This window comes from Haliotis rubra, unplaced genomic scaffold (assembly GCF_003918875.1).
Source record: "Haliotis rubra isolate DU_JTF1 unplaced genomic scaffold, ASM391887v1 Scf58, whole genome shotgun sequence".
Classification (NCBI taxonomy): domain Eukaryota; kingdom Metazoa; phylum Mollusca; class Gastropoda; order Lepetellida; family Haliotidae; genus Haliotis; species Haliotis rubra.
Window position 1 is genome coordinate 1,046,626 of NW_025767279.1, and position 12,250 is coordinate 1,058,875.

At 40.7% G+C, this 12,250-nt stretch overlaps 1 protein-coding gene across 2 annotated transcripts in view; it reads left to right on the forward strand.

Annotated features, from left to right (window-relative positions):
- The window catches only part of LOC124254735 (atrial natriuretic peptide receptor 1-like), a 733,848-nt gene that overhangs the window by 374,403 nt on the left and 347,195 nt on the right, over positions 1-12,250 (forward strand). The window lies entirely within an intron of this gene.

The window sequence follows — 12,250 nt, forward strand, 5'->3', positions numbered from 1 at the left end:
TAGGGTTTGTGGCTGTATTAGAGATTATTCAACATGGTTTTAAGACGCTTTATAAGACGCTAGATACTCTTAAACAGGGAGACTTGTTCAGTACTAGAGTCTATGGTGTGGACGTTGTGAAGTCTTAACCCTGTATTTATTTCCGACCATGAAACCGATCACCCGATCCAGTTACTCTCTTCTTACAAGCATGGGTTACGAAAGGCGCAAGATACTTCTCTCTCTCTCCCCCCCTGAAAAAACATCAAACCTCCTTTGTTCCTTTGATCCATTGTTGTTTTCTTATTACTATGCTCCTTACATCATGTCATGGATCCACGACCCGTGAAGATCCGGGGTGGAATTAGCCTTCAGTAACCCATGTTTGTCGTAAGAGGCGATCGGGTGGTCAGGCTCGCTGACTTGGTTGACATCGTATCTCACTTGCGTAGAACGATGCTCATGCTGTTGCTCACTGGATTGTCTGGTCCAAATTCGATTATTTACAGACCGCCGCCATATAGCTGTAACATTGCTGAGTGCGGCGTAAAATTAAACTCACTCACTCACTCATGGATCCACGTGATGGTGAAGCTCATTTCTGGTGTCCCCCGCCGTGATGTTGCTGGAATATTGCTAAAAGCGGCGTAAAACCAAAACTCAGTCAGTCAGTCAGCCAGTCCACGTGATGGAGGAGTGAGCATATGAACGTGTTTCTCATAAGAACGAAAATGAAATCTATAAATTATCAATTCTAAATATCATTCAAAGACATAAGGATTTGTGGTCCATATCTCATGAAGTGTTTTGAGTCACGAATGTTAACTGCATTTCAATTTCAATAATTCCGGATTACATTGCCTTGGCAACAGGATCCCAGGAAATGACACTTGATGAGCCTCTTTAATCTGACCACTTATTTGAGACATGATTGATACTAGAACTTGAAGGTCTTTGAGTGGAACAAACCGTCCCAGGTGCAAGATGACCATTGTGGTAATTACGAAGGAAGTCACTAACAGCAAGGAAAAAAACCCGTTATGTCGTTTTCAGTGAAAACTTTGGTTTCCTAATGCGTCTGTATGGTCACGTTCATGTAAACATGAAACGTCAAAAGGGGCGGTGAGGTAGCCTAGTGGTTAAAGCGTCCGCTCGTCACACCGAAGACCCGGGTTCGAATCCCCACATGGTACAATGTGTGAAGCCCATTTCTTGCGTCCCCCGCCGTGATATTGCTGGAATATTACCAAAAACGGCGTAAAACTAAACTCACTCACTGACTCACTAAACATCAACACTAGAGAATAATCTTTCTCGATTTTCTGCTGAAACGGATTTCAGTAATATGCCAAAATATCGTGAAAATGTAGAATATGAGTCCCTCAAAATCAACGAAAATGGTAAGCATCTCCTGCTCTGCTGGTAGAATCTGCCACTCTCACAATTTGCATTAAAATGTTATTGCTTGTATGTTGCCTAGTGACGTGGAGCGGTACTCCTGACATAATCACATTGAATGTAACACATTAGCTGCTAACCATTTTTGTGTTTGGTTTGTTAAGTGGCCGTTATGTATTATCCGTGCCCATAATGAGTTGCAGTTTACAAAGACATCACCTCAAAGGCCTTCTGTTAATCTTATGTTTACTTTTCATAATGCGAATTTGAATCACTTTTTTTCCTGACTAGGATGGTATGGAGCCGGTTTCTACTACCAACGTATTCATCTGTTTATAGAGCATGCCTTTATACATAGCTTTAGTTTCACGGTGATTATCGTGACAGTTTGTTGATACTGACCATATTATAACATCAAACTTCTTAGTTCTGAACTAATTTGATTGTGTAGGCTGAAGCTAGTGTTATAGACATTCCGGCGACCAATTGGATGCATATCTAAGTGAATCGTTGGGGGGTTCATCTTGCTAGTGTCCGTTGAAAAATGACGTTTGTTTGAATCTTGATGTCTGTATTCACATATTTAAACATTTCATCCTCTTTGTCAGAGAGAAATATTTTATGAAAACAATGATCGTGATTTCCAGCTGATATTTTGTTGACATGTGTATTGCTGGCAGCAATCTGTCTCAGATGGCGTGTAACCTCTGCCAACCGAAACTTTTCACGGTTGTTGGTCGCGAGGCATGACGTCATGGTAATGGCGAATGGGTTGGTTGGGTTCCGAATTTGTTTGGACAGTGTTTCATTGATATCATTGTGTTTTAGTTTCATGTGGAAGCAAAGTCCAATTTGAAGTGTATCGTAGACGGTTACTTCTATCGTGAAGTCGTTAAATTCGGATGTTATGATTGAGGCAATGATTTTGGTTGTTTACTGTTTAACGCCGCGCTCGGCGGTATTCAAGCTATACAGCGACTTGTTTGTAAATATTCCGAGTCTGGACCAGACAATCCAGCGATCAGCAGCATGAGCATCGATCTACTCAACTGGGAACCGATGACATGTGTCAACCAAGTCAGTCAACCTGACCACCCGATCTCGTTAGTCCCTCTTATGACAAGCATGGGTTGCTGAAGATCAATTCCAACCCGGATTGAGGGAATGGTGACTATCGGGTGAAACTGGAGAATATTAAACTCCAGTGCACAATACATAAATCAATAAATTACCTGTCACATTACTTTAATGTGAAGGGAAAATCCCATAGCCTAATGGCGAAGGCCTTCACGGTGAAGGCACAGGGTAGACTGCCCTCGTGTATATATGAATCTCAATTTAATGTGTGTCCCCTTCCTTGATGTTACTGAAATGTTACTAAATACGGTGTAAAACCAAACCCACTCTCGACAATGTAACCTTGTTTTTCGGTTGATTTCTGAATTCTTATTAATTAAATATATTCAATAAAACAATGATACCACTTGGCAGGCAGAAGCGGGTATAACATCTCGGACTGACGTTTGAGCTCACCACATGTCCGGCATGTCCCCAAACTTGCTAACAGCATACCGGTCCAGATTCACGTTATAATCACATGTATAACAGTATATTTTATCTTATCTTCAAGTAAAATACTTTGATTTCATTGGTCAGTGACGCTTTAACAAGTTACCGTGTCACCCCTCCCAGGAAGGTGACAACTGGAAAATATATTACCCGCTGCCACGGTAACCGCCAAACTCTCCGCCAAGAAGCTGTATCGCTAACAATCGTCACCGTTCGATTAGCTGGGTTTTGAGTTCGCTATGTACCCGTTTATTTTACCGACTTTCACTGCTTTACTTAAACTATTTCATACATTGTATCGGTTGCACACTCAACTTAAACACAATTAACCATTTTTATAGCAGTTTTAAGCTTGTCAGAATATGTTTCACAGATTTTAAAAAATCCAGTTGTGAGGCAGACGCCATTTTGTTTACTTGTCACATAGTCAGTAGCGATCTTATCGATCTTCAAAATAAAATAAAATTATATTTTGTACAATTAACAAGGCGGTAAGATAAATACGTTGTATGTTTCACCCTTGGGTAATAACCTACCGGCTGGGGTGGCACTGCTACAAAGAGGCGTACATCAGACCGCATTACCCTCGAAAGATGCATACAACTTATAATATCAAATTTAATTCATTTTTCGAAAACGTTTTTTTAAACATGTGGCAGTGGCTGCGACACTTAGATCCTCCATGATCTAGACCCAATTCTACAAATTTAAAGCAATCACATCACTACCACTGTCCTATGTTAAACTATAAGAGCCTTGAGGGTGTTATACGGAACGGGGTAGTGTCCCTATTTCATATATATTTTAGGATGTCAAACTGTAAACCTCCTTACTGTAGGGGAGGTGGGGAAGCCTAATGGTTATAGCGCTTGCTCGTCACGCCGAAGATTAGATTCCCCAAATAGGTGTAAAGCATATTTCTGGTTTCCCCCGCGGTGATATAGGTACATTGTATTACTAAAAGTGACGTCACCCTCACTCACTCTCTCCGCAGGTGGGGTAACTAGTTTCATATACAGAATAAGAAAATAAGGACAAAAGAAATGGTGGTTGTACTGCTTCAACTGAACTAAAACAGTACAGCTAATTAGCCCGAGTTAGGTTCCGTCCTAGTTAATGTTAGCATTGTCAGCATGTTGTAATTACATGGAAGTCATCAAGTTCACATAATTATTTGGCATGATAACAATCAATCTCAGGCCACTTGGGTTGTTATCTAAACCAATATTGATAAAGAGTTCAAATCTATGTTTATGTATAAAGGAACTGCTATCTAGTTACTTAAAGATAACGCTTAACGGACCCTCCATTGCAGAGAAACGGCATCTGAAGTCTAGATCTTGCTCCCAAATGCCAGTCTATGAATGTAAGACAAATTTCGTTAATAGAATAGAATGGTATTTGGATCGTAATGACCCATATAAATATTCTTATCAGTGGTGAATTGATGTCAATGACTCTCCGTGGGTTTCAAGAGCGCGGAACGTACACGGTTTATGTTTTAACTGAACCATCTTTATTCATTGTGTTGTTTGATAAGCTAATATCAACTCAAGCAACTACCGTTATTTGTCTGACCTCGCGTGAAAGTCGATTTGTTGTGTGTTCCAGCCCTTGTATTGGTAGCCGTTGGATGCCACAGGGGTATATATGACCTTGACCGTTAACCTTCCCTTACTGCCGAATAAAACTGCAACAATATTATCTTAGTCGCATAAGAAAACTCTCTTCAAAGTTGTGAATTCTGCCGAGGATTCCCTTTTCTAAGATACAATCCACGATCATTTTGGGCAAAAGACAATGAATCCTGAAACTTTACTAAATTGTTGATGTGTAGTTTTCTGAATAGGCATGTTTCCTGCATGTTTTGAAAGCAAAGTATCGGGTATTTCCTGTGGTAATCTTGTTTCACAGTAGTAACGACGGGTATCCGGGATTATCGGAGCACCAATTATCTTTCTGAAACATCTCCGCTAACAATTCTTCAGTCTGGTCTATGACATTCCGATACATTACGTTACCTTGACAACTACACCCTGCATTTAACACTGACTGGCACAATGAGTCAGAGTACATACTCAATTCATTTAAGTGTATGTGATTTCTGAACCGACCTAAATCATCTTTCTGATAATGATGAAATAATTTTTTTGTCTAAGAACACAATATGTTATGCACTTTGATAATCTGATGTTTCCTTTCAAATTAGGCAAATTATCATAATCAGTATTTCCAATCTTTAGATGATAAATGTTATAAACTGCAACATGTGCATATATATGGAGCTTAACAAATAATTTTGTATTTTCATACTGACAGATAAATTAATAGTCAGTCCAGTTTTTATTTCAAATGAAACTGAACATATGTGTATCACGTTAATAATATTAAAGATTTTTATTATTTTCGTCCTCGCATTATCCGAAAGAACCAGCGTGTACAACTGTTTTTGACGTGTGACTGACAGAGCTGTAAAACGTGCGTGTTTAATTCCAAAAAATTCGAGCATTAATCAGCGAGCTGTATGATTAAATCGCGTTTTAACAATTTTAGAATTTTGAGTTCAAAGGATGTATAATTTTACGGTATGCTCATGAAAACCCGTACTGTTACCAGATGTTACATGCAACTCATCCGTTGCGTGAAACCTATACGCTTTGACGTAATAATCCATATTAAAATGGACGTTGTGTGCTTCTCGTATTCTTAAACAACGTAGTAAATCCACATTCCTTTGAAGGTTCTGCTATTATAACTATTGTGTGTGTCGAAACTACATGGGACTTCATTGATGCTATCAACCATTGGTTTATCTATTCTAGCTCGACTGGTTCCGCCAGGACATTTCCTTGGCACTTATTAAAAACCACTCGCACATATTGCATGTATACAACGTCATCGAATGCCATCCGCAATATCAACTATACTCTGGCTCAGACGCGATTATTCACCGCCAGTGAAACAAACAAAAAATGATTCCTTCCTGATCTTGTGGCTCGTGTATCATAGTCGCGGGCTTGACGTTACCTTTGCAGCCCACCCGTGAAGACCCGGGTTAGAATTGGTCTTCAGCAACCGATGCTTGTCGTAAGAGACGACTAACGGAATCGGGTGGTCAGGCTCGCTGATTTTATTGACACATGTCATCGTATCCCTATTGCATAGATCAATGATCATGATGTTGATCACTGGATTGTCTGGTCCAAACTCGATTATTTGCAGACCAGCGTCATATAATGTTGTTGGGAGCAGCGTTAAAAGCAAACAAACCTTTGCAGCGTTTTGGCGATAGTTTCATAACGTTTAGATTACGTGTGTAACTTATGTGTTGGTAAAATCTAATTTTCAAGTGCATGGTTACCTTTTCCCGACAGTTCAGCTGTAATATTTCAGTTTTCATATCTTCATGTAAAGAAATGTGTAGACATATTGTCTTGCGTGATGTTCAGGCTATTTTGTTTGATATTTCAAACACAAATACAACAGGATTTTTTGATTTTTTACTAACACTGTGATTTCTTTTTAAACTAAATGCAACGTCTTCTATTATTCTGCATACTCAGATATTATCTGCACTTCACACTTCGTTAACAATTGCCCTTTACAGCTTTACACAAACAAATGCTAGTGACCTTTCAGTAACTGACGATAACTATAAAGACAGTTGGCAAACAGACAAGATTAGTCTTTGTTCGACATTATTCTAAGAACAAAATACGAAAGATCAACTATTATTTAATAATGAAGATTATGCTATAAAAGGTATAACTAATATAACATGAAAAGCCGTGGTGGTGTGTACATAGAGCTCAGGTCACAAATCAGTTGAAGTTAAACGTTGGGAGCGTAGGGTCTTTGGATGGGTGACCGTGTTTGACAGCATGACACCTGAGAGTTTCTCGGACTTCGTTCCTGCCCCAAAACGAGGCACATGTCATACATGTGGTCTCACCTTAGGCAAATGAGTTTGTTCAAACTTCCATCTGGTTGCTTAGCAGAAAATGGGTACCCGATGGGATAAGTCATGTTGTAAGTCATGTGTATCCTGGGTAATGGTAATCAAATTGTTCGCTTTGAGCGTGTCCCTCCGTGGCGCCGATTTCAACGCAATGCAAATTAAATGCCCTTATTATTAAAAGACGTTCAATGTATACGCCATTCTAACATGGAAACAGCTGTTACTGCATCCCCACTAAACGCATTCTGTTTCCTTGTCTCGGAATAGCGGTAATAATCCCACAATGACAATCCTCCAGCAGATGACGTTCTGTATGTGACTTGGTGTTTTAGTAAGTAGTGGTCCTTCAAAGGAAGTTTCCGGTCTAACGGCGTCCTGTCTATTGAGGTATTAATGTTTTACCATACTAATGGATAATCATTCATACGTATACAAAACAACTCAAAAGAGATTATGTAAATTCTGATTTAAATCTAAACAGAATCTGTGGTTGAATGACGTGCTTTGGGGTCGATCAAAGCAACATTTCAGATTTGTCAAATTGTGATCCACAATGATTCATATCTTAGACTCTTATCAGCATAGTGAAACCCACTAGCCAGGATATGTTGCTATCAAACCAAACACCCGTGAAAATCCGGGCCAGAGCTGGTATTTAGCAACCGATGCTTGTCGTAAGAGGCGACTAACGGGATCGGGTGGTCAGGCTGGCTGACTTGGTTGACACATGTCATCGTATCCCAATTGCGTAGCTCGATGCTCATGATGTTCATCACAGGATCGTCTAGTCTAGACTCGATTGTTTACAGACCTGCACCATTTGGCTGGAATATTCTGAGTGCGGCATAAAACTAAACTCACTCTCTCACTCATCCTCAACAAACAACAACCACACCAAACATCAAGAATCGTTATCAAGGCCAGTTATAGATTTAAAACCACGATTTTAGGAGTGATGTTCCCTACATGAAAGGGAGGCAGCTTTGAGCAGAGTTAATGTGAATTGTAACAATGGCTATTGTCATAGAAAGGACAGATACCAAAACAATGCATCCTCTAAGGACACACCTGCTGTCGAAGTTTCTGTGATTCATTCTTTTACAACCGTGACTTTATTTCCCTGATTGTGTTTTAAAATCAGTTTTACCAAAATTGAAAACACCAGAGGGTTTGGCGCTGTAACTGTTCATGTGACCATCACACAATGGTAAGTTCGGGCCTGAAACTTTAAATGAAATGCATTTTCAACAGTGATAAATGTGGAAACATTTTATCATGGTGTTTGCGATAAACGGAGTAATTTGTCGTTATCTATCAACTTAACACAACTGGCCGATACCTTTCCCAAAGTCACTGGCCGCAAGGTCGATATCTTTTAGAGCCATTATCGTATCGATACGGGGCTTTCGCCTTCTTGAGTGGCCATTAGTTCAATATCGACCATCCTCGTCTAAAAGAAAAGAAAAAACCGTTTTATCATTCCTAACATTATTGTGCCATATATCATCAACGCATTTCTGGAGCGACGATCTATTTTTGTATTCTGATGTTTTATTTGGTTCTTCCTGGAAACATTTCTGACATTTTACGTGACAGGTAGCTCATCTTGGAACGGAAACAGTTTTCTTGAGATCAATGCCAAACATGCAAATGCCATAAACCATTGTCCAAACACGTCGGATATACTGGCATAAATCGTCAGATTCCGTATAAAGAATCGGGGATAGGTACACGACGGACAAAGCCATTGGCACATTTTCCTAAAATCCGGGCAGTAAAGCTTCCACGGCTTTCCAATGATTAATCTCAATGTGAATATTCCTGATGGTGAAAACCGAATTTACGATATGATTCTGAATGAAATATGTTACCGGTTATCATGGTGTATTGAGACTCCAATCCGTTTGTGGCCGAATCACAAACACTTTACTTCGCCCTGAACTTTCCGATTGATAAAACATTTTAATTCAGTTTTGTATAAGTGGCCCGAACCTGCTGACTTGCCTGATTTGATTTATGTCTGTCATGGTGAAGCATTAACGCTTTCAAATATGGTTGATATATAGCAGGAAGGGTTTTCTTGTCGGTAACTTCGGTGATGAAGTTGAAAGGAATGTTGCAGACTTATTGGACGATTTATGAGAGAAAGATACCGTCTTACGGTAAGTCCGGTAAAACAGTCAGTCTTTGATGATTGTGTGAAATCATATTTTGCATCGACGTCACGGGAAGCCAAACGTATCTGAAGGAATATATACATTCCTGTATTAATACTAATTAACCGTCTGGGTGCAAGTCGAGTTGCGTCCCTTGAGGGTACTAGAAACTTGTAATTGTGAGTTCGAATCCTGGATTCTAGGTTTTCAAACATCATGGTTTCTCCAAGTAAATACCTAAAATTCCATCGATGTGACTCCTCATGTCGCAACACAGTTCAGGGGGCGGCGGGGTAGTCTAGTGGTCAAAGCGTTCGCTCGTCACGCCGATGACACCGGTTCGAGTCCCCACATATGTACAATGTGTGAAGCCCATTTCTGGTGTCCACGCCCTGATATTGCTGGAATATTGCTAAGAGCGGCGAAAAAATAAACTCCCTCACTGTAGTACAGTTTAAAGTGGCGATACACCAAACTCACCCACTGTAGTACAGTTTAAAGCGGCGATACACCAAACTCACCCACTGTAATACACTTTAAAGTGGCGATACACCAAACTCACCCACTGTAATACACTTTAAAGTGGCGATACACCAAACTCGCCCACTGTAATAAACTTTAAAGTGGCGATACACCAAACTCACGCACTGTAATACAGTTTAAAGTGGCGATACACCAAACTCACCCACTGTAATACACTTTAAAGTGGCGATACACCAAACTCACGCACTGTAATACACTTTAAAGTGGCGATACACCAAACTCACGCACTGTAATACAGTTTAAAGTGGCGATACACCAAACTCACTCACTGTAATACACTTTAAAGTGGCGATACACCAAACTCACCCACTGTAATACACTTTAAAGTGGCGATACACCAAACTCACCCACTGTAATACACTTTAAAGTGGCGATACACCAAACTCACCCACTGTAATAAACTTTAAAGTGGCGATACACCAAACTCACCCACTGTAATACACTTTAAAGTGGCGATGCACCAAAATCGCCCACTGTAATAAACTTTAAAGTGGCGATACACCAAACTCACGCACTGTAATACACTTTAAAGTGGCGATACACCAAACTCACCCACTGTAATACACTTTAAAGTGGGGATACACCAAACTCACGCACTGTAATACACTTTAAAGTGGCGATACACCAAACTCACGCACTGTAATACACTTTAAAGTGGCGATACACCAAACTCACCCACTGTAATACACTTTAAAGTGGCGATACACCAAACTCACCCACTGTAATACACTTTAAAGTGGCGATACACCAAACTCACCCACTGTAATACACTTTAAAGTGGCGATACACTAAACTCACCCACTGTAATACACTTTAAAGTGGCGATACACCAATCTCACCCACTGTAATACACTTTAAAGTGGCGATACACCAAACTCACCCACTACCTCCTTCACAGAGTGATCCGTTGCTTATGCCAACCTCCGTTCGCCTCTGTCGTATAGTGGACAGCGCGCCGCCCAGGAGACGGTACGGTTGGTCGAACCCCGGCCGTTTCACACCCAAATACGTTGAAAGACTGTCATGCTGGTACGTTGTCAGGCGCTTGCCATTACGGCTGGATAACAATGACGATCATGTTAAACTGAGGCTTAGTAAACACAGACGCAGACGCACACACGCACACACACACTCTCTCTCTTTCTCTCTACTTTTTAATTCACTCACCAACGCACGTTCTCACATAGCCATGCATTCACGCGCGCAGTCTCTTGCTGGGTCAATCCCTCGTTCAGTTGTTAATGTTATAAAATATTTTTCTTTTTTTGGAACTCGTCTGTTATTTATTGTACACAAACCAAACAACAGCATAGCTTGTATGGTACTGTCAATGGTGAGTGAGTAAATGAGTTTAGTTTTACGCCGCCTTTAGGAATATTTCAGAAATATCACGGCGGGGGACACCAGAAATGGTCTTCATACATTGTACCCATGTGGGGAATCGAACCCGGGTCGTAGGCGTGACAAGCGAACGCTTTAACCACTAGGCTACCCCACCGCCCGTACTGTCAACAGACAATGATGACACTGCCGTGAGGTATTATTTAATATCACTGGACTGGTTCAACCTAGGCAGTTGTGTGTGACGTGAATATATATCCTTGCAACATATCCTATCCCCATTATAGTGTATAACTAGATGCCACCGGCTTAAGTTATGTATGACGTCACAGCAACACATGTAGATTGGGTGTTACGGGGGATGGGGTCCTCCGATGTCCTATCGACCATCATCAATATGAATCGAGGAACTCCCTGCAAGAAGGCACTTCCTGTAAGGAGGCACTCTCTGCATCTGTAAGGAGCGATATATTCGCTGCCATATTGTCATGTCCACCGACTGCAAGAATTTTACGCACAAACAGTGTACATGTTTTTGGTGTATTTCTCTACCACGGCTGTTGCAGGTTTCGCTAACACTTGGCATCACGCACATTTTTTGCTAACACTTGACATCATGACTATTTACTAATTGTTTTTTCAAGACTACACCTAGTAATATTTCACTATGACGGCAGTCTTTACAGAATCGTGCCTGGATCAGCCAATCCTGTGGTTGTCATTACTGACATCGTAAGTTTCGATCTAAGCTAAGTAAGTGTCGGTCCACCCAGCTGTGAATGGGTACCTCGTAAGGATGAGAAAACCGCAGTAACTCGGTGCGCCTTGTGGCAGCAAGAGTTGTAAGATCCCAAGGGAGTTGAGATAATAAGATGTGCCGTTGAGATTGACGTCCAATGACCGAGGGAAAATATACCAGCGCCTTGAGTATGCACTAGTGCGTGGATATGTGCGCTCTATAAATATCCAATAAAAATAAGCAATCGGGACACGATGACACTCATCAGTGTGTCTGACTACCCGATCCCGTTTGTACCTTCTTCCGACAAGCTTCGGTTGATGTAGACAAATTCTAATGCGCATCCTTCCGGGTCGAAAAAGTAGACTATACATTATCTTCTCAAAGGCGTCGTAATGAACCACGTTGAAGTGCATACACACCTGACGTCCCAACAAACACAGATCAGGTCACCTGCAAGTTGTGAAAGCTTCGACGAAAGAATTTTGACTATTTTGACAACAATTGATTAACTATTACGTATTACATATAATAAAATAACCAGTCGAGCTATATAGAGTATGCAGC